Raw genomic sequence first — 25,889 nt, 5'->3', positions numbered from 1 at the left:
GTGCAGCAAACACCATCGTTTGTACATGAATAGTTCCTGACTTATAAGCCAAAAACTGGAAACACTTGGAAAATGGATAGTATTTTCTGCTATTATTTTCCCACATGTGAAACACAAACGATGAGATTATTGCCATTTATTAATGCATCGTTTGTGCTTGTTTGCGCACGAAACCCCATCGTTTGTGCGCTATTAGTTTCAGAGATATGGCGAAAACCTGATAGGGGGCCAGCGTAAACATGGCTGCCCGACCTCAAGTACAAACGACGAAACTAGTGCCTTTTATTTGTGCCTCATTTCTGCTTGTTGTGCATGAAACTCTATTATTTGTGCCTCAATAATTCCTGACATTTAAGCGAAAAGATTAGAACAGCGTTGAAAACTGGATAGAAATTTTTGCTGTTACTTTTGAAATAAAATGCTTGCATTTCTCCCACATGTGAAGCAAAAATGATCGGATAAACTCCATTAGTTAGTGTATGATTTGTGGTCGTTTGTGCGCGAATTCTCATCTATTGTGCTTTATTAGTCCCGAAGATATAAGGCAAAAACTGGTAGGCGGCTAAATTTACGCTGGCCGCCCCTACTTCAAGCACGAACGATGAAAGTAGTTCCGATTGTTAGTTCATGGTTTGTGCTCGAAGTATCTTGAGGCTTCAATAGTTCCTTAGTTATAAGCCAGAAACTGAAAAGAGATTTGGAAGCAGCATACATTTTTTTTTTGTTATTTCTTTTGAAATAAAATGCTAACATTTCTCCTACATGTGAGACACAAATGAAGGGATTAGTGCTATTGGTTAGTGTATTGCTTGTACATAAAATCATCGTTTGGGCTTTATTAATTTTGGAGATATGAACGAATAACTAGTAAGGTAGGAACGTGAACTCTCCCCTCCCGACTTTAAGATTAATGTTGATAGCTGTGTCATTCATTAGTGCATCATTTGTGTTCGTTTCTGCTCGAAACCCTATTGTTTGTGATTCTATAATTTCTAAGGTATAATGCAACTGAAAACACAGCTGGAAATTGGATACAAATTATTTATATTTTGGTCATCGGAAATATCTATGCAAAAAGATAATGATAAAATTTTTGGTACAAGAAATTGTAGGGCAAATGCTTGCATGTGAAACAGGGCTTACGTAGTATGCCCCCAGTTATGGTTTTATTAGCTCCAATTGGCTAAAAGATATAAGGTGACCTAATTCGATCTATCGTCTCGAAATTTTGGCAAGGACGCCGTGGCGCATCTCCTAGATTTTAAAAGGGTACATAAGACTCTTTTTTACGAGGGTGCGCTGATAAGTTCTCAGCTCGACCCAGAAGGACTTGAGCTGCAGGCATGAAAGTGTGAGGCTATTCAATATAGTCCCCTAGAAGGTCAAAACACTTGACACTTCGATGTTGGAACTTCTATAACCCCTCCCCCCAAAAAGAGATTTCTCAAGGTCTGCAAAAATCTGTTCCACAGCCGTTATCACCTGTTCATCACTGTGAAATTTCTGTCCTTTCAGTGCTGTTTTTAAGTTTTGGAAACATATAATAAACAGAAGGGGCGAGATCTGGCGAGTGAGATGGGTGTCAATGCACTAAAACCCTAGGTCCCTCAGAAAATCCAATGTTCTGCCAGCCTTGTGGACAGGAGCATTGCCTGCAAGAACAATACATCACGTATCAACTCTCCCCGGTGATTTTCTTTAATAGCGTCCTTTACCTTAGCCAGCAGACTGCAGTAATACTCTTATGGTTAGGGTTAAGGTTATGTAGACAGATCCTTAACACACCTTTTGATGCACTGAAACATCAGCAAAGATTCCAAATCAGAGTATCAATTTATGAAAACCAAGATTTCCCTACTTCCCTCTTACAGAGGCCTCATCCGATTAGTTATCGGTGGAAATTAAATTTTTTTCTACTCCATAGTTTTCAAGCTACTCCAATTAAACAAACTGAAAATCAACGACAGAACATCCATACGTATGAGGTATGAGTCGATTTACATGTTTTGCAAAAAAAAAAAAAAAAAAAAATGATTTACACCTTCGGTTACATCTGGCAACACCGTGCGGTTCCTAGTGTACTTCAATCGTTGCTTCCTAGTTTAAAAATATATGCATGAAAAAGCCTTCATTTTGGTATAACCATTATTCGTCCATCACTTCAGGTTCAAAAGTTCTACTATCCCAAACTCCGGGTTGCATTGTATATTGGACTCCCTGTATATATATATATATATATATATATATATATATATATATATTTGGTCTAGGAATTAATTCGTGCGGTTGGTACGCACACATTGAAGCTGTAGTACAAACACAAAATACATAAATACCTTAAGAAAAATATTGACCATCGCTAGCCACCACTTTCGCCCATCTGTCAGGCAATGTACAGATTCCGTGGCGAAAGAAGTCCTCATCCTTGGAAGCGATCCAGTCAGAGACCCATGTTTCGATATCTTCTGAAGAAGTAAACCGTTGTTCAATCAAATCGTTGTTCATGCAATCGAACAAGTAGTAGTCCGAAGGAGCAACGTCTGGTGAATACGGCGGGTGGGGTAAAACTTCCCATCCGACATTTTCTAAATAGGTTTTGACCGGTTTTGCGACATGTGGGCGAGCGTTATCATGTTGAACAATAAGTTTATCATGTCTGTTCTCCCATTCTGGTCGTGTTCTGGCCAGAGCTTGCTTCAAACGCATTAATTGTCGTCGATAACGTTCTCCATTCATAGTTTCACCCGGTTGCAGCAGCTCATAGTACACCACACCTTTCATATCCCACCATATGCACAGCATAACCTTTGCACAGTGAATATCTCGTTTTGGTTGTGATGGACCTGGCTCACCTGGTTTCACCCAGGCCTTTTTTCGTTTAGGGTTCTCGTAATGGATCCACTTCTCATCGCCCGTAATAATTCGATGTAGAAACCCCTTTCTGCTCTATCGTTGAAGCAGCAATTCGCAAATGGTTTTTCGTCTTTCAACGTCTCTGTCTTTCAATTCATGTGGAACCCAATGTGACATCTTTTGAATCATTCCCATGGCTTTCAAGCGTTTGGAGACTGTTGTTTGATCAACGCCTAATGCTGCTGCAAGTTGTTCCTGCGTTTGACACGAATCCTGCTCGAGCAATGCTGTCAATTCTTCGTCTTGAAATTTTTTTGGCTGTCCAGCTCGCTCTTGGTCTGCCAAGCCGAAATCACCACTTCTAAACCGTGCAAACCACTTCCGACACGTTCGCTCAGCTAGAGCATGGTCACCATACACTTCCACCAAAATACAATGACTTTCAGTCGCACTTTTCTGCATGTTAAAGTAATGCAGCAGGACACCCCGCAAAAACACTTTATCAGGCACAAATTGCGCCATGTTCACTTAACTACAAACTGGTGTTGTTGACGCTTTAATCCACTGCCCTATACTACGAACGATACGCGATGACAGGGGTTTTGCAACACATGTGTGGATACACGGAACTGTGGGACGCTCCGTTCGTTGCGCCATCTCTTGTCCACCCGCACGAATTAATTCCTAGACCAAATATATATATATATATATATATATATATATATATATATATATATATATAGAGAGAGAGAGAGAGAGAGAGAGAGAAAGAGAGAGAGAGATACCGAGCGAGTCAAAAGTACCTTGCCATAGGCCAACTCGGTAAGTATTGAAGATATGATAAAAGGCTAAGAGAGCATTTTGATTGCCAGATGTGGGTTGTTTCGTTGCCACGTCAGTGGAGGACAAGATGGAATAAAATAATCTGGAGCGTGAAATACCCTGGGATAAAGAGAATAGAAAGGGAAGTAAATTAAAAAACAAAGGAGCAGACCTAATTGCAGGGCCCACAACAGTGGCGTCAGCACCACAAGGTGGAAGGAGAGGAGGGAGGAGGTATACGAGGAAGACAAACATATGAAAATAGGTCGTGTCGTTTTCTGAAAGGGTTACTGTGAGAGGTAAGCGTGCGGAGCCAATATCCCAACTGAAGTCGCCTGTTTCAATGGTCAGGTCCTAGCCTTGATTTATTGATTTAAGAACGTGTGGAAGGAAAGGGCTAAGGAAATGGTTCAGGCAACAAAAGCCGACATCACAGTGCCCCTGTTAGGTAAGATGAGGAGTGTGTAAGGGATCAGCCCTGGGCAGTGTAGAGACAGTAGTATCACGGCGTTCGCCTGGTAGGACTGTGGAAAACTATGGAAAGCTGCAGTCGGGATAACTTGATCATGTCATTCCTTGTATACATGTAAGTGTCTATCACTGGTGTTTGCTTGTTTATATTTTTTTCTATATTATTATTATTATTATTAGTAGTAGTAGTAGTAGTAGTAGGAGTAGGAGTAGCAGTAGTAGTAGTATAATTATGTAGAAATACGTACGCATCAAGCTCTGTCAGAACAGTATATCGGTGTTGTTTGCTCAAGAAGAAACAACGAGTGAGAAGGCCAATTAAATGGGGGCCTGTGATACACTTGAACAAAGTTGGCAAGGTCGCAATCTGGAAGTACACAGATCATTTGTCTGAGTGAATTTGATCGTTATCACCAAAGTGCAGTGGTGGAATTAGTACATAGCAATCGGAGCTACCTGTGTCACGCGGCTATTTATTCGTGGGGTGTCTAATGCGTCCGCTCTGGATGAATTGAGAGTAGTTGTGTGGCACGTGTGTTTGAGGACGTGAAGTGTATTCGATGCAAGAAAAAATTGAAATTGTGCTCCTTCATGCAGCTGGAATGAGTAAACGGGAGGCAGCAACAGAGTATCACAGGCGTCATACAAATCAGTAGCACCATCCCACCAACTCATTTCGATACGGATGGTACGTTTTAAAGCCACAGGTAGCGTGGCGAATAGGCCCGTAGTGAACGACCACGAACGGCAACATCCTGCGACATGACTATTGATTGCCAGCTTGGAAAGGTGGAAGTTAGTACTGAAAGACCTCCACGGAAGATTGCACAAGAGGAGTCCATATCTCAGAAGTCGGTTTCCAGAATTTTATCATGTGAATGGTATCATCCTTACAAGATACATTTGGTAAAAGCGTTACATGGGGGTGAAACAGACAGACGAACAGAGTTCTGTGAGTAGATTTACCGGACACGAACACAACATCCTATGATAGAGGCTGACATCCTATTCAGTAATGAGGCTACTTTCCACCTCAACGGCACAGTTAACAGACAAAACGCTGTGTATTTGTCTCGCGACAACCCCCACATAGTTGTTGAAGCGCACAATCAAGCCAATCCGCGAGTGAATGTGTGGTGTGGAATACACGGCGTCATATTACCGCCCGTGTTTCTGCCCGATAGGTTAACATCAGACTAGTATCTATATCATCTGCACAACACATTCGAGCCGTATCTGGATGAAATGCCTTTGGTATCGCGGCGTGTATTTTATTTCCAGCACGATAGAGCACCGCCAAATAAAGGCCGCACAGTGCGACTTTGGCTCAACGAGGTGCTTCCTGGCCGACGGATTGGTCGAAAGGTCCCGTGGAATGGCCGCCCAGATCACCTGACCTCACACCATTATGGGATATCTAAAGTCCCTTGTGTATCGTAATACTCCCAGAACCGTGGAAGAGCTGCAGGAGAATACTCGGAATGTATGTAGAGCAATAAAACCCCAAACACTACAGTGTGTGCGTGGTAGTGTTGCGACGCCGTATCCGTTAATGCCACCAGCAGGAGGGACACCAATTTGAGCACGTATTGGCATAGTGCCCAGGACTGTTGCGTCTGGATGCAAGTGCCGTGCGTGCGTGAGATATGTACATTTCTTCTCACTAGCATGTATTGTATACCTGTTAGAAAACGATACAACTTATTTTCATTTGTTTGTCTTCCTCGTATACCTCCTCCCTCCTGACATTTCCCCCCTAGTGGTGCTGACCTGTTGTGGTCTGTGCAAATAGGTCTGCTCCTTTGTTCTTTAATTTACTCCACTTTCTAAACTGTTTGGCCCAGTATATTTCACGCTCCAGATTATTTCATTCCATCTTGTCCCCTACTGACGTGAAAACGAAGCATTTTGATTATTGGGTGGTATACCAGTATCGAGCTTAAACGGTTGGTCTGATTACGAAAATCTCGCCATTTTAGATTGACAACGCACACCTGGCAATCAAAATGCTCTCTTATCATTTTATCATATCTTCAATAGCTACCGAGTTGGCCTGTGGCAAGGCACTTTTGACTCACTCGGTGTATACATTAGTGCTCTCAAAGGGGTCGGGTCAGGTCAACTCGGGTCGGGTTGTCGGGTCAGGCTACTCGAGTCGGTTTGTCGGGCCGGGTCAGTCGGGTCGGGTTGTCGGGTCAGTTCACTTTGGTCAACTGAGTTTAGGTTGAGCTTAAACTTGGCTGGAGTCGAAAGCTGCTGTTTTTCACTAGCTGCCTAATTAAAAATAGCAATTTTCAATTGATTTTATAGAAACCATAAATCTATTTTGAACACTTGCAGCTAGTGTTTTTATGGTAAATGCTTTTTTTTGTAATTGTGTGTACTTTAATTTTTAAATGTGGAAGATTGATTTTACCATTCGACTGTAATATTAATATCTACGCAAATATGGAGCCTGGATTTAGAACAAAACTAGAAGTTGTTTAAGCAAGGCCAAAAGAAAGATTGGATATGGACGACCAATCCCAAGCAGGGCTGCGGTGGCTCAGCGGTAGAGAATTCTTCTCTGGTACATGGTGTCCATGGATCGATCCCAGCTGGTGCTAAGTAGGCTATGTGGTGGAGAAACGCCGTGTAGTGGGTTTTATTGAGGTTCTACTGTTTCCCCCACTTTCTTCATTCCACCATTTCATTCATTTCTCATGTTCACCGTATCCCTTAGCTTCGGTGCAGAATTGGGGGACCTTAAACTGAATATTTCATTTTATTTCACCAAGCCCAAGGACATCGATACAAGAACAAGATTGGATATGCAAGACGAATTGCATACTAATCTTGCTCTTGGCCTTGCTTTGGTGATCACCAAGTAGCGATGAGCATATTTTCTTGATTTCCGTATAGTATGAAAGACCATAATCAAAATCACACTTGGTCTTCATTTGTACCGATGAGGCGAGCATTCTTGGCTCTTGTATAGCATGAAAGACCACCAAGACTACGAAATGCAGGACCAAGACTTGACTGCAAGACAAAGAATATGACGCAGTATTGATGACCAAGACACAGAGAGCGAATTGTTTGAATTTCATTTGTTGGGCTGAAAGTGATTAAATAAAATTAGTACTTTATAATTAAATATACTGTATTTTTAAATTTTAAATCACAAAATTCATATTATGTATCTTCTTACGTGTAACTGTATGTACTCTAAAATACGTTTTAATTACCGAGAAAGAAAAATCAAAGTAGCACGGGTCCCGGAATCATAAGAACCTATTTTGGAATGAAAGTTGAAGGGTTGGAAAAAATCTAAGGTGTTCTCCTGTTTCCTCAACCCTTATCATTGTAGTTAAACGATTTCTTTTTGTCTCCGCCAAGAGACTCTTGTTACTGCCTTCCGAGAAGACCCCCTGCCGTCCGAGCAGGTGAGAACACCGACCTTGAATAAAAATTTCGTCACATAGAAATAAAGCAAGAAAAAAATAAATTTCTCCCACGTCGGACATTGGTATCAGTTACAGAAAGAAATAACCAAACCTCAAAAGTGCCAAATATTCATTAAGATGCATATAGAAATCCCCCACTTCATCTAGCTAGTGGTTAACATGTACAGTGGCGTCGGAAGTATTTTTCAGCTGGGGGGGGGACAAACTGCTGTCTAGAAAATAGACACGGGAATGTAACATAGGTAAGATAATACGAATATATGTTTGTAATGCAACATTAATTTGATTTCATTGGTTAATAATAATAATAATAATAATAATAATAATAAAGATAATAATAATAATAATAATATAATGAAACTGTAAACAATTTCGTGAGAGTGAAATTTCCAACTATTAGAGGCATCTTAGTTTACATCTTTAGATTAATTAATCCCGTGTCAGTTTTGTGCTGGATTTTGGTCTGGTGCTGAAATTTTCAACCACTGAAATCAGAATTGAAAACATGTAAAATTGTAAAATTTGTACTGCTCACAATGACTGTTTGTAAGTACAAATTTTACTATTTTATATACTGGTACATATTTTTAACTCTATTGGACATGGTCACACGGACACTATTAAAGAATCTTAAAACTACTAAAATCACTTGGAAATGAGGAAATTAAAATTATATTTTTAAAAATCCAGTTCTGGTGTTGCAGTACACTATAATATTAGAAATTGCTATTTAGAACTACAAACTTTGTAGCACTTTGTAGTAGAAAGTAAATTGAACATTATAAAACAGGCTACATAATTAAGTAAAAAAATAAGAAAAAATATTTTTTCTACCTACTTGACTTCGTACCAGAAATGGAAAAATGGAATTTTCACTAAAGACTTCATAAAATTTATATAGAAAATTCAATAACACTAATTATCCAGTGTTATTTGTATCTTTTACTACACTTACTTCAGTATATTCAGTTTGTTATTACATTCACCTCTCTTCCTAATTTCATTATGTTCACTTCACTTCACACTAATAAAGTACGGCACAATTAATAAGGAATAATTGAAGTTTATATGGAATTTTACGTGCTATTCTACATTTATTTATTTTCAAAATTGACCAATAGTATCTTTTCTTTCGCTTGTCTTTGATATGAATTCTCTTGCAATGGTGTTTAAATCTGGTCGCTACACATATGCAACAACAGCAAATGCCCCTCCCTGCCTCCCCTAAATAACGCCCCTGTACGCAAATAGCTGAATGATCTTTCGCAAATGCTCAAGAAGCTGGCATAGTGAGAACGAAATTCCCTAGACGAACAACTTGGTCGAGAAGACTGCGAACAGTTGGGGTTTCAGCACTAATAGTTTTTAATATTCTGATGGTCATCAGCGAATCAGTCGTCATCAAAGTGGGTGGAAGCAGCCTGAGCTGACATAATCTATCCAGGTTAAAATCCGACAAGTGAACTCCCAAATCGTGCTTCAAATATTCTTTTGAGAGAGGCCCACCAGCACATATAGCTCCTCCAGAAAGTATCTTCTAGAGTTTTATGAATTGTTTGAGGCCTGGCTGATTGAAACGACACTGCACTTCATTCAACAAAGAGTCAATGATTTCGAAGTACATTTTTCGAAGATTTGATACATGTTCTATGGTAACTGCTATAGAAGGATTATCACTCTCCTCCAACCTAATTGGTGTTCTCTTTGATCTTGATGAAGTGGGCAATTTTAAGTGTAGTATGTCTGCATTTTCCTTTGTTTCCTTATAGATGTTTTCAAATGCACTGTCCGTTCGTAGGTTTCTCAGTGTGTTGCTGCTCTTTTAGCTCCAGAAGCAGAAGCTTCAGAATTTTGAAGCACTTTCGCCAGTTGTCCGCAAGGTACAAAAGCACGTATACTGACTATCAGAAAAAAATATCATTCCGAATTTGTTCATTCTTTTCAAATGTCCTTTTAGAATTACTTTTTGATCATCGTTTTGACCACTTGTATTATTGATGATTCTTTTCGAACGTGATTTGAATTCGTTGGTAGTAGATTGAAATCTGATTAGAGATTTTCGCCTAACACACCAGCGAGTAGGACAAACAGGCAATAAATGTTTAGGATTACTTTTGTTGATAGTTTTACAGTGTTCAAGAACAATGTCGGCGTGCGTATATTGTCTATTGTTTTGCAGAATCCAGGTTGATGTTTCAAACGTCTTTCACTATAGCCCGCACGTCACACAAAGGTTCGCATTTTCGTGCTACTTCTTGCAATGGAAGATCTAATGCATGATTACTGAAATGAATGTATACAGCTTTCGGATGTTGAGTCGAAGTTATTCTTTGCACACCACTCACTCGTGCTGAAATGATAGCTGCACCATCATGACACTGTTTGCGTATATTTTCTGCATTCAGGTTAGGTTTCGTTAGAATATCTTGGATCGTGAATTCTGTTTCGGATTTTGTGCCATGTGGGGTGAGCATTTCCATAAATATTTTGTTGGGTTTCATGAATCAGAGTCAATACAGCGCACACAGATATAACTTCTTTCTTTGAAATATCAGTCGTGGAGTCGGCTATGATTGCATAAAATGGAGACTCTTTAACTTCTGCTACCAAGTCTCTCTATATTGCATGTCCCATAATCTTTAAAATTTCATTTTTTCAATCAGCACTAAGCCAGTTATCCTGTCGATTAATCCATTGGTTGAGAACAGGCACATCCATTTTTCTTTCATCCAGGAGTGACATCAAATTACCCGTACTATGCAAATGTCCACTGATTGCTTGACCACTGCGAGGTAAATATCTAACACTACTAGTTATTATAAGCAGTGACTGTCTTTCTTATTCTTGTTTACAAACGTGGTCTGAAAGGAGAGCTGAAATAGAGGTTCTGTTTCTGCACTCATATCTGAACCCTTTAACTACCACTGGGATATATGTGTCCCACGATACATTCTCAGAGAACCCCTGTAATTTACCACATTTTATTGCTATGAATCGATGTTCCACTGGTAAAGAGAAGCCTGCTAATGGTTCACAGAATTCTTATTAATATTATCCAATAGACAGTAGTGGAAGTGAACGTAAACAATGTAAGTGATAATGGAACAGATGAAAGTGAGGAACAATGTACTAGTGATAAAGCAGAGGTTGCATGTACTGTAATTTGAAAAGGATTCCGAAATGTAAAACATTTGTAATCATAAATACGACCCAATTGTTTTTCTGACAATATTCATTTCATAATTGAAAATACAAGATGATCATTCATGTCAATACCACTGGGACATAAAGGTCCCACGTAAAAATATCAGAGGGATACATAATGTCCCACCCTTCCCACATCGAAAAACGAAACGGTCGAAAATGTTTTTTTTATATATATTTGTAAGTTTGAAAACAACTTAAAATAGCCATATATTAATGTTTCTCACTCTGAAAAAAATGGTAGTGAAAGGATTAAACGAACGGAACGACAATAGAGTTCGCATTTTTCATATGCTCTGAATTATTAATCCTACCCTATACATTTTTCTCCTCACTATAAATCTTACTGCACTCTGCATATTGTTTGTAAGAACATTAATTTAATTTTATGCAAAATGTATTTAGTTCCTAAATGTTCTGTTATTCATTTAAACTCTTATACTTTTCAAACTTTAAAATCTCCCTCGACGACTCGTTTCATATTGCAGACTTACGATTACATAAACAAAAATTTTAAAAGAATTTACAGTGTTTTGAGAATGTACACCAATGGAAATAAAGAGAATTTTCAATTCTTTTTCCTAACTCTTTCTGTCTAACATGGGGCAGAAAAAGCGCCCGGTCTCTTGTTTCAAAGAGAAAGATGAATCTGGAATAGATAATTTTTTTTCAGATTACTATAAAAAGCAAAATTTAGTTCATATAATCAGTGTTGTGTGATGTTTCTACAGTCTGAAAGTGAGGGGGCAAAAGGGTATCTTGCCCCCTTTGAAAATTTCACGAGGGGCAACTGCTCCCTTGCCCCCCGGTTCTGTCGCCTCTGAACGTGTAAGACTTCGGTACATGTCGTCCGGGTTTAATTCCCAATGGGAGTGCATTTTGGCGTTCACCCAGTGTCGTGACCATAGTGCTCTCAAACGGATCGGGTTGACCCGACCCGACTCGACTCGGATCGGGTCAGCTCGGGTCGGGTCAACCGGGTCAGGTCAATCAGGTCGGATCACGGTTCGGGTCAGTCGGATCGGGTTGGGTCAGTCATTTCGGGTCACGGGTCGGGTCGGTCTTCAACCCGACCCGACCCGTTAAGAGCACTAGTAAACATATTACCTCACACATTAATGTGATTGTGGTAAGGTGTAGTTGTTTAGCATGCATAAGATAGAAAACACAGAAAGACAGTTTTGATATTGAAAAGGTCATGGGTCTATAAAGCATAGTATTCCCTACAGAAGAAACAGGAAGATCAAGAAAAACAGTTACCTTCACAATTTCTTCGTTGTTGCGAGTGATTGTAAATACAGGTACTTTGTTTGACGCTGACATTTTAGCCGGCAAAATCAAATCATAGCAAACAGGGAAATTCACTGGACTCTGTTGAAAGCAATTTGTAAACTGGAAACTGGATCTGGATACCCAATTTCCAGCTGTGGAACCGGGTACCTGATTCTCGGTTCTGCATCAGGATACCCAATTCTCAGTGCCGGATCCGGAAATCCGATTCAGTTTCCAGATCCGGGTACGATTTTTGTTTCCAGATCCGGGTATCTGGTTCTCGGTTTAGGGTACGGATACCCGATTTTCACTGAATCCAGAATCAGGTAACCTGATCCGAAATTTTCTGACAATTTTTGTACAGGGATCAATTCCCTACTATAACACATGAGTTCTACAATTATGCTCCCTTTCAAAATTTAGAAAGGATTCATTATCGCACTCCTTAAATTTAAGAATTGTAATCAGAAATGACATTTTGTAAATGTTCTCTAGGACCCGGATATATTACTCAGCGGTAAAGAAAATATATCAGTATTGCCACGTGGTCGGTTATTAGCCTAATTTATCCTTTCTGGTGAGGCTTTACACCATATAGTTATTTCGTTGAGTACAGATTTCAATTCTCTTATAAGACATATGTACACTCAGGTCCAAAATAATTGTCGCATGTCTATATATGTGTTGTTGTAGGAATATAATTTGATAACGAATTCCCCCGGTATCTCTTATAATGTTAGTATGTGTATAAACAGCAAAGACTTGCATGTGGAAAATCTCATGTCAAAAGAGCAGTAAATAAGAACAATAAAACGAAAATAAAATTTCTTGTCCATTTAGCAACATTTTGTTTTACTTATTCTAATTTTCGTATTTATAATTCTTTTCCTATGAAATTTACCACAAATATACATTTACCGATTATACATATACTATCAGTATTAAAAGTACCCTGAAAAATCATTATCAAATTATATTCTTATAGATAGACAGTTAGTTATAGATATGCGACAATCATTTTGGACATGAGTGTACATTGATGCACTCCTCTTAAATTTTAGGAGTGGTACATTGAATCCCCTCTTAAATTCAGAAATTGCCAAAACCAAAATTTGGTAAATGTTCTCTAGGGCCCAAATATATAGTGTTGTAAATTTGATTATACAGTTTGTTTCCTTTCAGGGGTTAAAAATTATCAAAAAATCAAAATTTGGAATTTTTTACCTATATTCTCTTTGCTGGAGCTTTAGTGTATTCTGTTTATATAAGTAAGCACATCGCGGACTTCATGTTTAGTTTGACCTTCGTAACTTGGAGAGCTCATGATATGTATTTTTTTAAGTACATAAATTATTAATCATCTTTAACCCCTTCCCCTAGGATGCCCCCTGGAATCAAAGTAGTATGATAGAAACCAAGCTCAAGGTAGGTACTATCTACTGTATGTTCAAAAATACATTTGAAACTCATTTTTTGGAGATCGATACGTTAAACCGCGGCCGGGCCCGAGGGAGCAAGTGTTCCAAGGGGATGATGTTTTCAGAAAAAAAAATCCGGTTTTGCCCGATCTTTCCGCTTTAGGTGTATGATACGGGCATGTCAGTGGTACCGTTGAAAAGGGCTCATTAGAATGAAGAAACTGGCGTTTTAAACATGACTCTAAGTCAAATAGTAATGACACAGTACATTTTTGATATATATGAAAAATGGGCCACCTTCAAACGTTCAAAAATTTCTCATGACCTTAGTTTTCAAGATACAAGATTAAAGGGTTTTTCATGTATTACGAACATAACGTATTTATTATCTAAAAAAAGGTTCAGAGTCTTAGATGGACCCAGGCCCTGGCCACACGGGCGCAAATATATTGTGAATTTTTTTTCGAAGAATCTCCCGGGTTTTCTCGATTTTCGCCTTTCTGGTGTATAATACCGACAAGTGGTATCGTCGTAAAGTATGGTATATCCTATAAAAAAAAAGAAAAGATGTGAACCATGACTCTACGATAGATAGTAAGGAAGCAGTAGCTGTTTGAATGAAAGTCAAAAAGTGGAAATCCTAAAAGAGTTAAAAACGCAGATGGAGGTACGTAATAACTACATCCAAAATACATTCCAAAAGGTTAAATCGGTTAAAACGTTTCCACGTGAAGCGTGCACAAACGAGATTATTTTCAATTTTATATAATAGACTACAGTTGAACACTGTTACAACGAATTTGATCGAGCTTAAACACAATTCGTTATGCATGATTCCAAAATGTTTTTTGCTTTCAATTATATTGTTCTGATCATAAACACGTATTTTAAGTCAATTCTGAAACAAGACATATGCTAAGAACCACGATTGAACAAAGTAATTATAATTACATTAAGGTTATTTCAATCCAAATTTTGAAGTATATTTTTGGAGGTAGGCTTTTTCGGGTTTTATTGTGTTTTTTTATATTGGTTTTACACTGCCAAAAAAGAAATAACAGTGGGGAATTTGGGCTAGGGGAAATGCCAAACATGATAAATGAGAACTACATAAACCATCCAAACTTACAGTGTTATATATTTTGGTCCTAGATAAAAGTTTTTCAAGATTTCAGTTTTTATCAATTCATAAATTTGTGGTGGTCTTGTGTTCCTCCAAAATTTAAAAAGAAGCATCAATGTACCCAAGTTTTATGAAAGGGAATGGAACCTATGTTCACATATGTAACCATATAAGGTAATTAAGACTCATCATAGTATAGGTCAAGGGATAAAATAGATCAAAATCTTCTGAAATTTGAATTTTTGGCATTTCTATCTATAAAATGGAACGAGATGGGCCCTCAAACTTACTGAGGTATATAGAAGGGTCCTAAAATACCAAGCCAAAATATAAAACTGGGCAATTTTCAGACCTTAAGGAGTGGTCGGTCCAATGTACGCATCAAAAATTAGGGCTGGGCACGGTATTCCTGTCAAAATATGGAGGGCATTGTCTCCTATGACGCCATACCACATGATCAGGTCACTATGCATCCCTTACTCAATCAGAACAATAAAGTCATAAGTGGTGGGAGCAGTACTACTCAAAACCTGTTTGACACAGAACCATCTTTCGGAAGATTTCTTGTAGTAAAAATTTTATCATTGCCTAAATGTGTAGATAATTCCATTGATCAATATAACCATATCAGGATTTTCTTCATAAAGAAAGAAATAATAATTTGTATTCAGTTTCCAAATCTGTTTTCAGGTGTTGGTTTATATTTCACGAACATTTGAAGCACAAATTATGGGGCTTCGTACACGAAGTAGCACAAACGCTGCACTAACGATCCTCCTTATATCGTTCACGTTTGGAGTCGTGGACAAGCCTGAGCTTGGCTCCCTTCCAGTTTTTTCTTATATCTCCGGAAGTAATAAAGCAAAGATAATAGGGTTACACAAACGAGCAGACACGATCCACTAACGAATGGCAATATTTTCGTCGTTTTTACTTGATGGGAGCCAATTTCACGCTGGCTCCTTATCAGTTTTTCGCTAAAATCTCCGAAACTAATAACGCACAAATGGTAGGGTTTCGTGCACAAATGAGCACAAACGATTCACTAACCATTGGCACTAATCACATCGTTTGTGCTTCACATGTGGGGAAAGCATTTTATTTCGAAAGAAATACCGAAATTTTGTATCCAGTTTCCAACTCTGTCTTTAGATTTGACTTATAAGTCAAGAAGTATTGAAGCACAAAAGATGGGATTTCGTGCACAAACGATGCACTAACGAACGGCACTACATACATTATTTCTGCTTGAAGTCGGAGGGCCAGCGTCAACTTGCCCCCAGTAGAGTTGATCCGTTCATCCCCGTGGGAACATTTTGGCTCTGGGAACGTTCCCTGGGGCTTAAACCGGCCTAAACTACTATCTTACTAGGTGATAGGCCATATTCATGCTCTTGGACGGCTGTATGGCTATATAGAAACAAAATGAAAGTTGATATTTTCCTCTTCTTCTTCTATATGTGATCGTAGAATTGTATTGGGTAGTTATGTTGACCCAGTCCCTCTGACGAAGAGTATGTGTCCGTGGGATTAGACTATATGAAATGTGTCCTTTGATCGAATTGGTCTTAGTTGCTAAGGAGAATATCGTGTTTCACGAAACGTAGTATGAGAATTTGTATATGCAAGTGCTCCACAGACATTGAATTTGGCTTTGGTTTCGTTAAAGTTGATGCAACAGCAATAGCATCGAAATAAGCCTGTATAAGCAAGATGAAACATGACATATTGATCGTTGTAATGTGCGATAGTTATTTCCCAGGTCTTGAGAGAGTAACTGAGGATCACGTGATGAAAAGTAGCGATTGAAAGAATGGTGACGTCGTAAACTGAACGTAGAGCGTACACGTATGTGATTATGTAGATCATACTATTAGCAGCAGTTGGGAAGAAAAAAACGTCAAATTAAACATGGCATCGTCAATGAATTTATTAGATAAGCTTAGTATGCGATCATTGGTTCCCTTTACAAAAATGCGAGATTTGGATATTGGCGTACCATTTCGTATTGTAAACTGTGAGATAATTACAACGATATATGGCAGGAAGGCATGTGTAACATTTGAAGAAAACGGAAAAGTGATTTTACAGGGCGCTGTACTGAAAAATTGGAAGCAGATAATGGTGCATTATTCACATATTTACAAAGTGGAAATGTGTATTTAACATATAAAGGAATGAAGATTAATTTATCTGGACGTAACATGCACGATCTTGAATTTACTGAATTGGTATCTTCACCGTAAGTGTATCGCGACATGTACAAACAAGATGAAACATGAATTTTCCTCTTCGTCCTCTTCTTCTTGCACGCACAGTCATCTGTATGCATAGCGACGTTATTCTGTGTTCATCAGCTACTGGAGTAACATGCCTTTGAGTGCTTGTTCATCAACTATGGCTACTAAGAAAGAGTACTTGTTAAATGTTGAATATGGAGTTACTTCAATGAAAACCAAATTAATTTGTATTGGACTGGATAGTGATACATTTGAGCCAGTGGTTCGTGTCGGTAAAGGACTTGTGTTTGGAGTGAAGTTAAATTTGGGAGAGTGGGAGAAACTTGTACATTTGACCCCGTTTTTTACAGACTATTTAAATTGTCGGTGGAAATTACATTTATAAAATCTCTTCGACGAAGAAACGAACTGGTGGTGCGAGAACTAATGGGTGAAAAATTAGTGATATTAAAGAAAGGAACACTTCATGCTCCTCGAAATACTGTGTACTTATCTTCAAGTGGGCTTTATTTGGAAGTTGGCTTTATTTCTTGGAAATATTACCATGTATTGAACATGTTGTGAAAAACAGTAAAGTTTGCAGTGTTGTGCTACGTGAATATTTTAACTTGTGTACAGATAATATTCGTAATCATGTACAATCGCAGGTCTTCCATGCAGAGAACATGCCGGAATTCATACATGTGTGGATGAATAGATTATTATTAATGGAATGAGCATCAGTTTTCAAGAACATTGATGGTGAAAGATTAAAATTGGAAATGAAAGTACTTTGCAAACATAAACTCATAGTTTCAATTAAGACTGATTTATTTGATAGTGAACAAACACAGCTATGGTGGGGGGAAACTGATATTCAACCTTAGGAGGGTATCGACGAACTGGACTTCTGTTCTTAAAGAAGAAAATGGATTTATACTGAACAGTGTAGTAATAAATTTAATCATAATAAAAATATAGTAAAATGGAAATGTTTCATTTGTGTTTTGTGTGCGTTTCATATACTTCGATATGATAGGATCGTTTTTGTACTATTTTTTATGAGAAGAAAATCCTATCATATTCTTCCTTCTATACTATAAGTATTATTTATAATAATAATGAATTCACATACTTGAACTGTATGTTAAATAAAAGAGAGTTATTATTTGAATTCATTATTATTATAGAACTGTGTCTTAAGTATGATAGGTCTTTTTATATTGAAAAACTTTAAAATAATTAATATTAAATTTTAAAACAAAGTCCTTCATAATAATAATAAAAATGATTTCACATACTTGTTTTAATTTTATGAAAAAATAACTTATTAAGTATTTGAATTTATTATTATTGTTTAGTTATATGATCACAACATTGAATTAAAAATCAGTTCTAGATTCTTTTTTAAAACATAGTATAAAATTCTTTAATTCAATGAGTTTAAAAAACGTACAAAATAAGTTTTATGGTATTTATTTATTTAAATACATACTTGATCATAAAATATATTTATTATGAAATGGAAGAAAATAATAAATGAAACATTAAGTTCCAAGACAAAAAAGGTGTATCATTTTACGACAATTGAATAGTATAGTATTAAATGATGGAACATGTTTATCGTAATTTACATCAGAATAACACAAAAAAACTGTTATACTGGTAACCAAAATATTTACTCACTAAAGAGGAGCAGAATAATGTATTTAGAACTTGTCGGTACATGTAGTAGTTCTTATACCGAGGGAAATTTACCTCAAGTACCTGCGCTTGCCAAGTGCTTGTCTTCAGGGCGTTACCATATTTCGCACTGTGTGATCGATGGAAAATTCCCAGTTCACTCTTAACATGATTTGTAAAAAAGAAAAAATACAATAATTGTTGTTTTCAATAACTGACCAGCGGGCCGGAAGACAGGGTTAGGCGGGCCGCATGTGGCCTGCGTGCCGGCTGTTGCACACGACTGGTTTAGAGCAAAGTAGGAAATAAATATAGTATCGTAGGATAGTCAATATCGTTATCCAAGCAAGGAAAGTGAGACTTGACCAATTAGTTCTTAACGATTACTAATTTTCAGTGGCATGGAACCATAGGTATAATTGCCTCGTACTACGTACACATGGTCCGGGAACGGTGATTCTTGAGAAATGTTCCTTAGAATACAGATTCAGCGTAGGTGGCGAGTGTATTTTTATGTACGCATAAGATCCAAAATTCAAAATTTCTGAGATGAAAGAATTCACATATATGTGATCACTAGAGGCAGTTATTTCCCTCACAGTTAAACCTAATCAAGATTTGTCTAAGCAATCAGCCGTTCTTATGTTCGAGGCAGCGGGAAAGAGACGAGACGATGAACAGCAGCCGACTATAAGAATGATGTGTCGTCGAGAATCAATAACAGCTAAAATGGCTGTAAGTACAAAGTACACGGTTGGTTAGCTACGGCAAATGATATGGTTAACATAATGTATAATTCTAACGATGCGTAAAGTTACACAGTCGGAAATTTTAGCTATGTTGCTGTCTCTTACAGAACAGAATAATGTTGAATTCCTATAATAAAATCCAGTAATTTTTTGTCAATTACCAATTTCTAATCTCAATATAGTGTCCTTAAACTCGGGTGAATGGGTGTAAAACACTACAGAAAATCACATTGGGATTTATATTGGCTTCACAATATGATTCCGTAGTTGTATCATATCTATATATGTATAAATTAATTTTACCAAAATCTCGTAAAATAAATCCTTAACTAAATAATATCATTCATTCACATTTTTCCCATTTAAGTTATTTGAATATAATTATTTTCTCTCATAATCAACACAGTATTGATATAATAAGCTTCTTCTAAACGCACACTCCATCTACAAATACTTTCGTTACTTTTACTCAATACCTAAGTTCGTGCATACAAGAATAAGTAATAGCATTGGAATCGTGCCATGCAAGGTAAGGTTCATGTAATAGAACTCACAATCTCATGCAATAAGTATGGTGCTTTCCATAAACAGGCAGTACGGTATCTTCAGGTTGAAAGACATTCTTTACTCTTGTTGACATTGAAAATTATACAACAAAATTAGTTTAGACATCACGAGGACCGTAAACCTTAACTAAAAGACTTAGCGAGTCACCACGTTTTTGCTTTCACAAAATATACAAAATTTAGATTCCAGTAGTTAGATAACCCTGCTTAAGTTATGTTTGTTCTAATTAAAACTAAATACTTAAGCACGACTCCAACATTGGTTTGATGATTTCAGGTGTAAGCCTTATGCTGATGAAATCTTTATCAAATTTAAAAACTGTTTGAAAGACGAAAATGTGAATCACAACTAAATAACATCTTTAGGTGTGAACAAGATCTAAAGCCGTGACCCACACATTCAAAATGTTAAATAATATATTTATTCAAAGTATACAAGCAGCCATTTAACCAACAACAAAAATTAAATATACCTGATTGGTGGGGAGTCACATTACGTGCCCAAAAGAGAAATAAGTCATTCAAAGATTAATGATACAGATTAACAAAGGGAGAACATAACAATAGTCTAGATTAGATCAGTAAAGAAAGAGATTAGTTTGCTACACTTGCAGTATCTATTGGTATCGTTAGATTTTCTCTATTACGGAAGGCCGTAATAGCGTCAAGAGTAATCATAAGACCACCTCGTTCCTACTGTAGCCTTGTCAGCATATTGAGGATTTGTTGGGAATTTGAGTCGCACAAGTTAATGTGAACATTATGTCTGCAGCAGTGCACGTCATCTACTTTAAAAACAAGATTATGAAGCTGCGTGTTGAACAGCGTTAGATGCCGACATCTTTGAGATTTCCTTACCAACTAAGAACCTGACTCTGACATCTCATCTGAGGAAAATTGGAGCCGCCCGAAAGAAAGTCAGACCTTGCATGAGATATCCAGTCCCTCCTAGTGAAAACCCGCTTTGCTGAAGTTTATTTGACGTTGGAATTTATGAAAAATAATCTTCAGTCGTTTCTTGAGTCCCCTTCGATGGACCGATTTAAGAAGTTTACTCGCCACGAGACAGTGTATCCAAGGATAGTGCACAGGATACGATAGGCAAGCTGGAAGATCACCAACGGACATCATAAGTGAAGGATCGAAAGCCACCAAATTATCTAATGTAGACAACCTCAATGTTGTAGAACTTTCTGACGAATCAGAGGAACAGCTTATAGATGCTATGTTCATTTGAAATGTTACATTCATATCAGATCTTCCGACATGGAGAGAAGTCCTCCATCGTCAATAATGCATTTTAAAAAACGAAGTTTTCTGTTAACCACGATATCAATCAGAAAATAGCCTTGTAATTGGACTTTTTGGTTAGGAGCACTACTAATACCAAACCTCAAACTTCGTGGAGTTACTGATTTGGCATTCCATACAGTTGCAGGATCCGAAGTCATTGAAAATCATTGAAAGATTGGACATCTAAAGGATAGTGGTGTTTGTATGGAGATGTCTATAGCTTTCTTTCCATCTGTTATACAAGCAACTGCTTTATTCGACTAGATCTCTAAGTTAGCTTTTGTAATGAAAAAGATCTGCAGCTAGCAATACTAAAAAAAAAAAAAAAAAAAAAAAACAATAAGTTTCCCAAACATTGCCACAGGAGTATATTTCCATGGGAACAAGATTGTCATTTTAGATTACCTTGTATTCACAAATTTTAAAAGAAAATTATGATTCAATACACGCTATCGTATTGTGTCAATTCGACAAAGAGAACAAAATATTGAAAGGAAATGTAATCCATGAGTATTCCCTAAGTAAATATACGTAAATCATCATAATCAGATTAGTGTATTAGGGAGTTAGTTCTATTCCATGATCTCAATGTTTGTTAAGAGATGTCGATCGTCTCCCTGTACATGCCAAAATATGATTAATTCAGATAAACACGCAGAGTGACTACCATTTTAAACCTAAAGCAAAAGTGTTTTTCTTCACCATACTCCTAAACATGACACTTAGAAAACGATGAACAGAGTGGTATTGGTTAATTATGGCAAATTCTGAGTCGGTGGTCTTCAATATGTTCATAAAATGTTAAGACGATTTGTCCTACAGAACAACTATTTAACGTACGTATTTCTTTTACTTCCAGACACACAATTGGTACGTTACAATTTCATTGTATAGGGTGTTTCCAAACAACATCGGCAACGTTTGGGAGGTGATTCCTGACACCAAGATAAGACAAAAACTACAGACGAATCTGGTTGCACATATATTTCCTTTGGGTGTTATAGGCTGCCGAAAGCATGAAAATCATTTTAAATAAAAAATCATTTCATAGCTTCAAAACTATACGACCTCCTGTAGTCGGGACAAGACTTTACTTAGTAACTAATATTTGCTCCATCCAAAATATATGTTTCAGTATCCTAAGGTACTCACGACGCAATTATTATAGAGGGAGTTTGGCTACGATCATAACTTGAACTGCTCTGCAACTGTCTCTATAAAAAGATTGTTACGGAAGTACCGCAGAATTCTGAAACATGGCCATTTGGATAGGGCATATGCTAGTTCCTATGTGGTGTTGACCCGACTATGTGGTGTTGGTACGTTACTATTTCATTGTATACAGGGTGTTTCCAAACAACATCGGCAACGTCTCATAGTTTTGGTCTCATGGACCTTTAAAGTTCAATTCTTCATGTTCTCGGCAGCCTATAACCCCGAAAGGAAGCATTTGTGTATCCAGGATAATTTATACTTTTTGTCTTACCTTGGTGTCAGGAATCGCCTCCCAAACGTTGCCGGCGTTGTTTAGAAACACCCTGTATAAGTATCTGCGCCACCAACTACATAGAGTTCACTATTTCGTAGGGTCTAAATTTCCACAAGCTCCTCAATGCCATCCTCTATCAACATTCTTTAGTAATTTCTCTTCATTTGACATCTTTTCCTACGAATTTTCTTTCTCCTCCCTGTTACAATTCCTTCTCTACCAAAATAGTTCCAACTACCCTCATTCACTTTGTTAATCCGGCGACCTACTAAAAACCTTACAAGTCATGTAAAAAACTTTTATTCTAAAGTGCCCAAATCCCAGGCTTCATAACATTTCATCTTGTTCGTCGAGGGGATTGCTTTCTTTCGTTGGGTACTTCGTTGTTGTGGTATGGCTTAGAGCTAAAGCGTTGATGACGTTCAAAAGAACGAAGTTACAAGAAATTGGTTTCGGCTTACAACAGCAGCGGATGAAAACTAATTTGTTTATTTGAAATTTCACCTTCAAATTTGTTAGGCTTTGAAGCTGAACTAAAAGAAAAATTTCATAAAGTAAAGCATTTTTCTCAACGCATCAGAAAGAAAGATATTGATTTCGGTTAACATTTAAAGAAACTAGCTAACAAGGTGGAAGACAAAAATTCTTGCTTCCATTTACATTTTTACAAGATTTTGGTGCAATTGGGACAGTTCCCGCCGAAGAAGACATGCCATAACTCCAATCTAATCAAAGTGATTCTCTACAACGCCTTTTACGCCCACTTAGCTGAGTTAGTGCACCACATTTTGAGATTAGGATACAAATTGGTCACTGACAAAAAAGAATACTGGATATGTATTATACGATTTCTACATTATCTTCCTCTGTATTACAGAGCTACATTTATCTACATCTAAAGATTCCAACTGTGAAACTTTACCCATAGTTTGAATTATATGTTTTGCGAGTTATTTCCCATAGCTAATCAAACTTGCAATATTTACTTACAACCTAGTTATTGATTCATCAGACTTGCTTGCTTTCTGCAGCTATTCACAGTTTCGTCTTTTTCCCATTCATACTGTCTCGATCACACTACTGTTATTGTACTTCCTCAACAATTTGATGGTGTGTTTCTGTTAATTTATGTTGTACATATATCATATATGGGATATATGCAGCATTACGCATATTGAATTGACGAAATTAATCTCTCACAATTAGTTTCATGCCTCGTCACCATGTTCAGCACTGATAACGAAATCAAATCCTCATTTCTAATGCAATAAAGTTAATTCCACTGTTAATTGTTTTGAAATGATTTGGATTTTAGTATATGTAAGAACCTAATACAATTAGATGTTAAAGTATGTGTTTCCGTCAATTGTGTATCCCATACTCGTCATGAATTGGATCTCCTATGAAGTCCTGATAAACAAAATATAACTGGTTACGTCGCTCAAACTACTTCTGTGTTAACAGAGGTCCACGGGGTTAGAGCGTGCGTGACGTAAGTCATTGAGGCGATCATTCACTCCAGTATTTCGCTGATTCGTTGTCTTTTAAACTTCAGCAGAATAAATCACTCTTGCCAGATGCCCAAGTGCTGACTTGGAATTATAAGCGCACTTAGAATTGTCTGCGTCGCTCGGTGTCAACAATGTAGAATGAAGCATTGTGGAATTATTTTTCAAAAATTATTCGAGTTCTTTGCGTTTGAAAGCAATCGACGTTCTCTTCCTCAATTAAGTCATTCAACAATTGCACTATCGTAGTGTGATTTGATCCTAATTACTACACGGAAGTACCTAGATAGGAGGCCATCAAAACTAGTTTCTGCTCAGAATTGTCAGCGTCTGCACTCTAAATAAGATCTTGTTTTGCATTATCATGATGTAGTACGTTTTCGTCAGAACTTTCATCCCGATACTTAATTTGAGATTCTATTATTTGCTTAACCATATTATCCTTAAAAATGTTCGTCACATGTTCAAATTTATCATAAGTCCATTGTGCGAATTCGAGAATACTTTTCGTCGCCAAAACCAATATCCTGAAAGACCTGTGAGAATACAAGAAAATATTAATTTTCGTCTGGACTCACTTCAGTCACTTATGCCGGCTACTGTCTCATATTTTCAGAGAAACCTATCAATATTCTTCCCTAAACGAGCATTAAAGGTTTTATGCCTTAATGATGACATTAAGCACAATCGTTTCCTGTGACCTTATCAGATGTAGTACTCAACGAAACAAAAAATTAAATTAAATCCAACTCCGGTTCTACGTCCCACTATTATGCCGGCTTGGCTAAACGGAACGGTGATGAGATATGAATGAAATGGTGCAATGAAGAAGTTGGAGGAAATGCGAGAACCCCGAGAAAACCCACAAACACGGTGTTTTGCCAACAACAAAGCTCACTTGGCGCGAGCAGGGATCGAACCAAGAACTCCATGCACCAGAAGTGAGTGCTCTGACACTGAGCCACCGCGGCCCAATTACAAATCAAATGAAATATATGAAAAAGAATCAGAATAGCGTAGTTGCTAACGGAGGCTAGATCAACACTAACGCGTAACGTTCGCAGATTTCGAAGAACACGTAGCAGTTCCAAAATAGATTGTATCACTAAGTTTAAATATATCCTTGTCACCTATGTAATGTAACATTAAATTTTACATTAAACATTTTTGGGCAAAATAAATCGCATAAATCACAAATTTCCAAATTGAAAAATGCTTATCTACCATGCACGAAATAAGCATTAAAAATTTGAAAGAAAAGAAAAATAAAATGAAGGTTAAAATCGTAATTCAAAAACAGAAAATAAGACATCGTTAACGTTAAAGTAAATAGAGGTATTGCAAACTTTCAAGCAATCTCTAATCAAAACTCAAGACACAAACAAATTAAAGGGAAAAGTAGCAGAACGAGAATCGAAGTACATTTGTGAATATAGAAAAAATAGGAAAAAGTTCTTTATAATGTGAAGGATCATCGAGCAACCTTAGGAAAGCCTAGAAAACATAATGAAGAGGAAACATCTGCAGTTGAGTTTATTTTAGTTTAGCGTCCCTTTCAGCAGCGAGGCTATATGAGACGTGGACCTACTGATTAACGTGGAATCCGAACCACATGAGCTCCCGCCGGGAATCGAACCCGCGTCTCCCACGCCAAAGGCGCGTACGCTAACCGCTTAGCCACGAGGGAGCTCAGGCAAAATGTGCATCATAAAGAGTGCGCCTCCGAAAGGCTGAAATAAAGAGTAAAACTAACCGTCTCCGTCAGAAAAAGTG

General features: G+C 37.4%; 1 protein-coding gene across 1 annotated transcript in view; it reads right to left on the bottom strand.

Moving 5' to 3' along the window:
- The window catches only part of LOC145685837 (uncharacterized), a 162,721-nt gene that overhangs the window by 7,616 nt on the left and 129,216 nt on the right, over window positions 1–25,889 (bottom strand). The window lies entirely within an intron of this gene.

This window comes from Thermobia domestica, chromosome 5 (assembly GCF_964235325.1).
Source record: "Thermobia domestica chromosome 5, izTheDome1.hap1.1, whole genome shotgun sequence".
In the NCBI taxonomy this organism is placed as follows: Eukaryota; Metazoa; Arthropoda; class Insecta; order Zygentoma; family Lepismatidae; genus Thermobia; species Thermobia domestica.
This window is presented reverse-complemented; position numbering and strand designations above follow the sequence as displayed.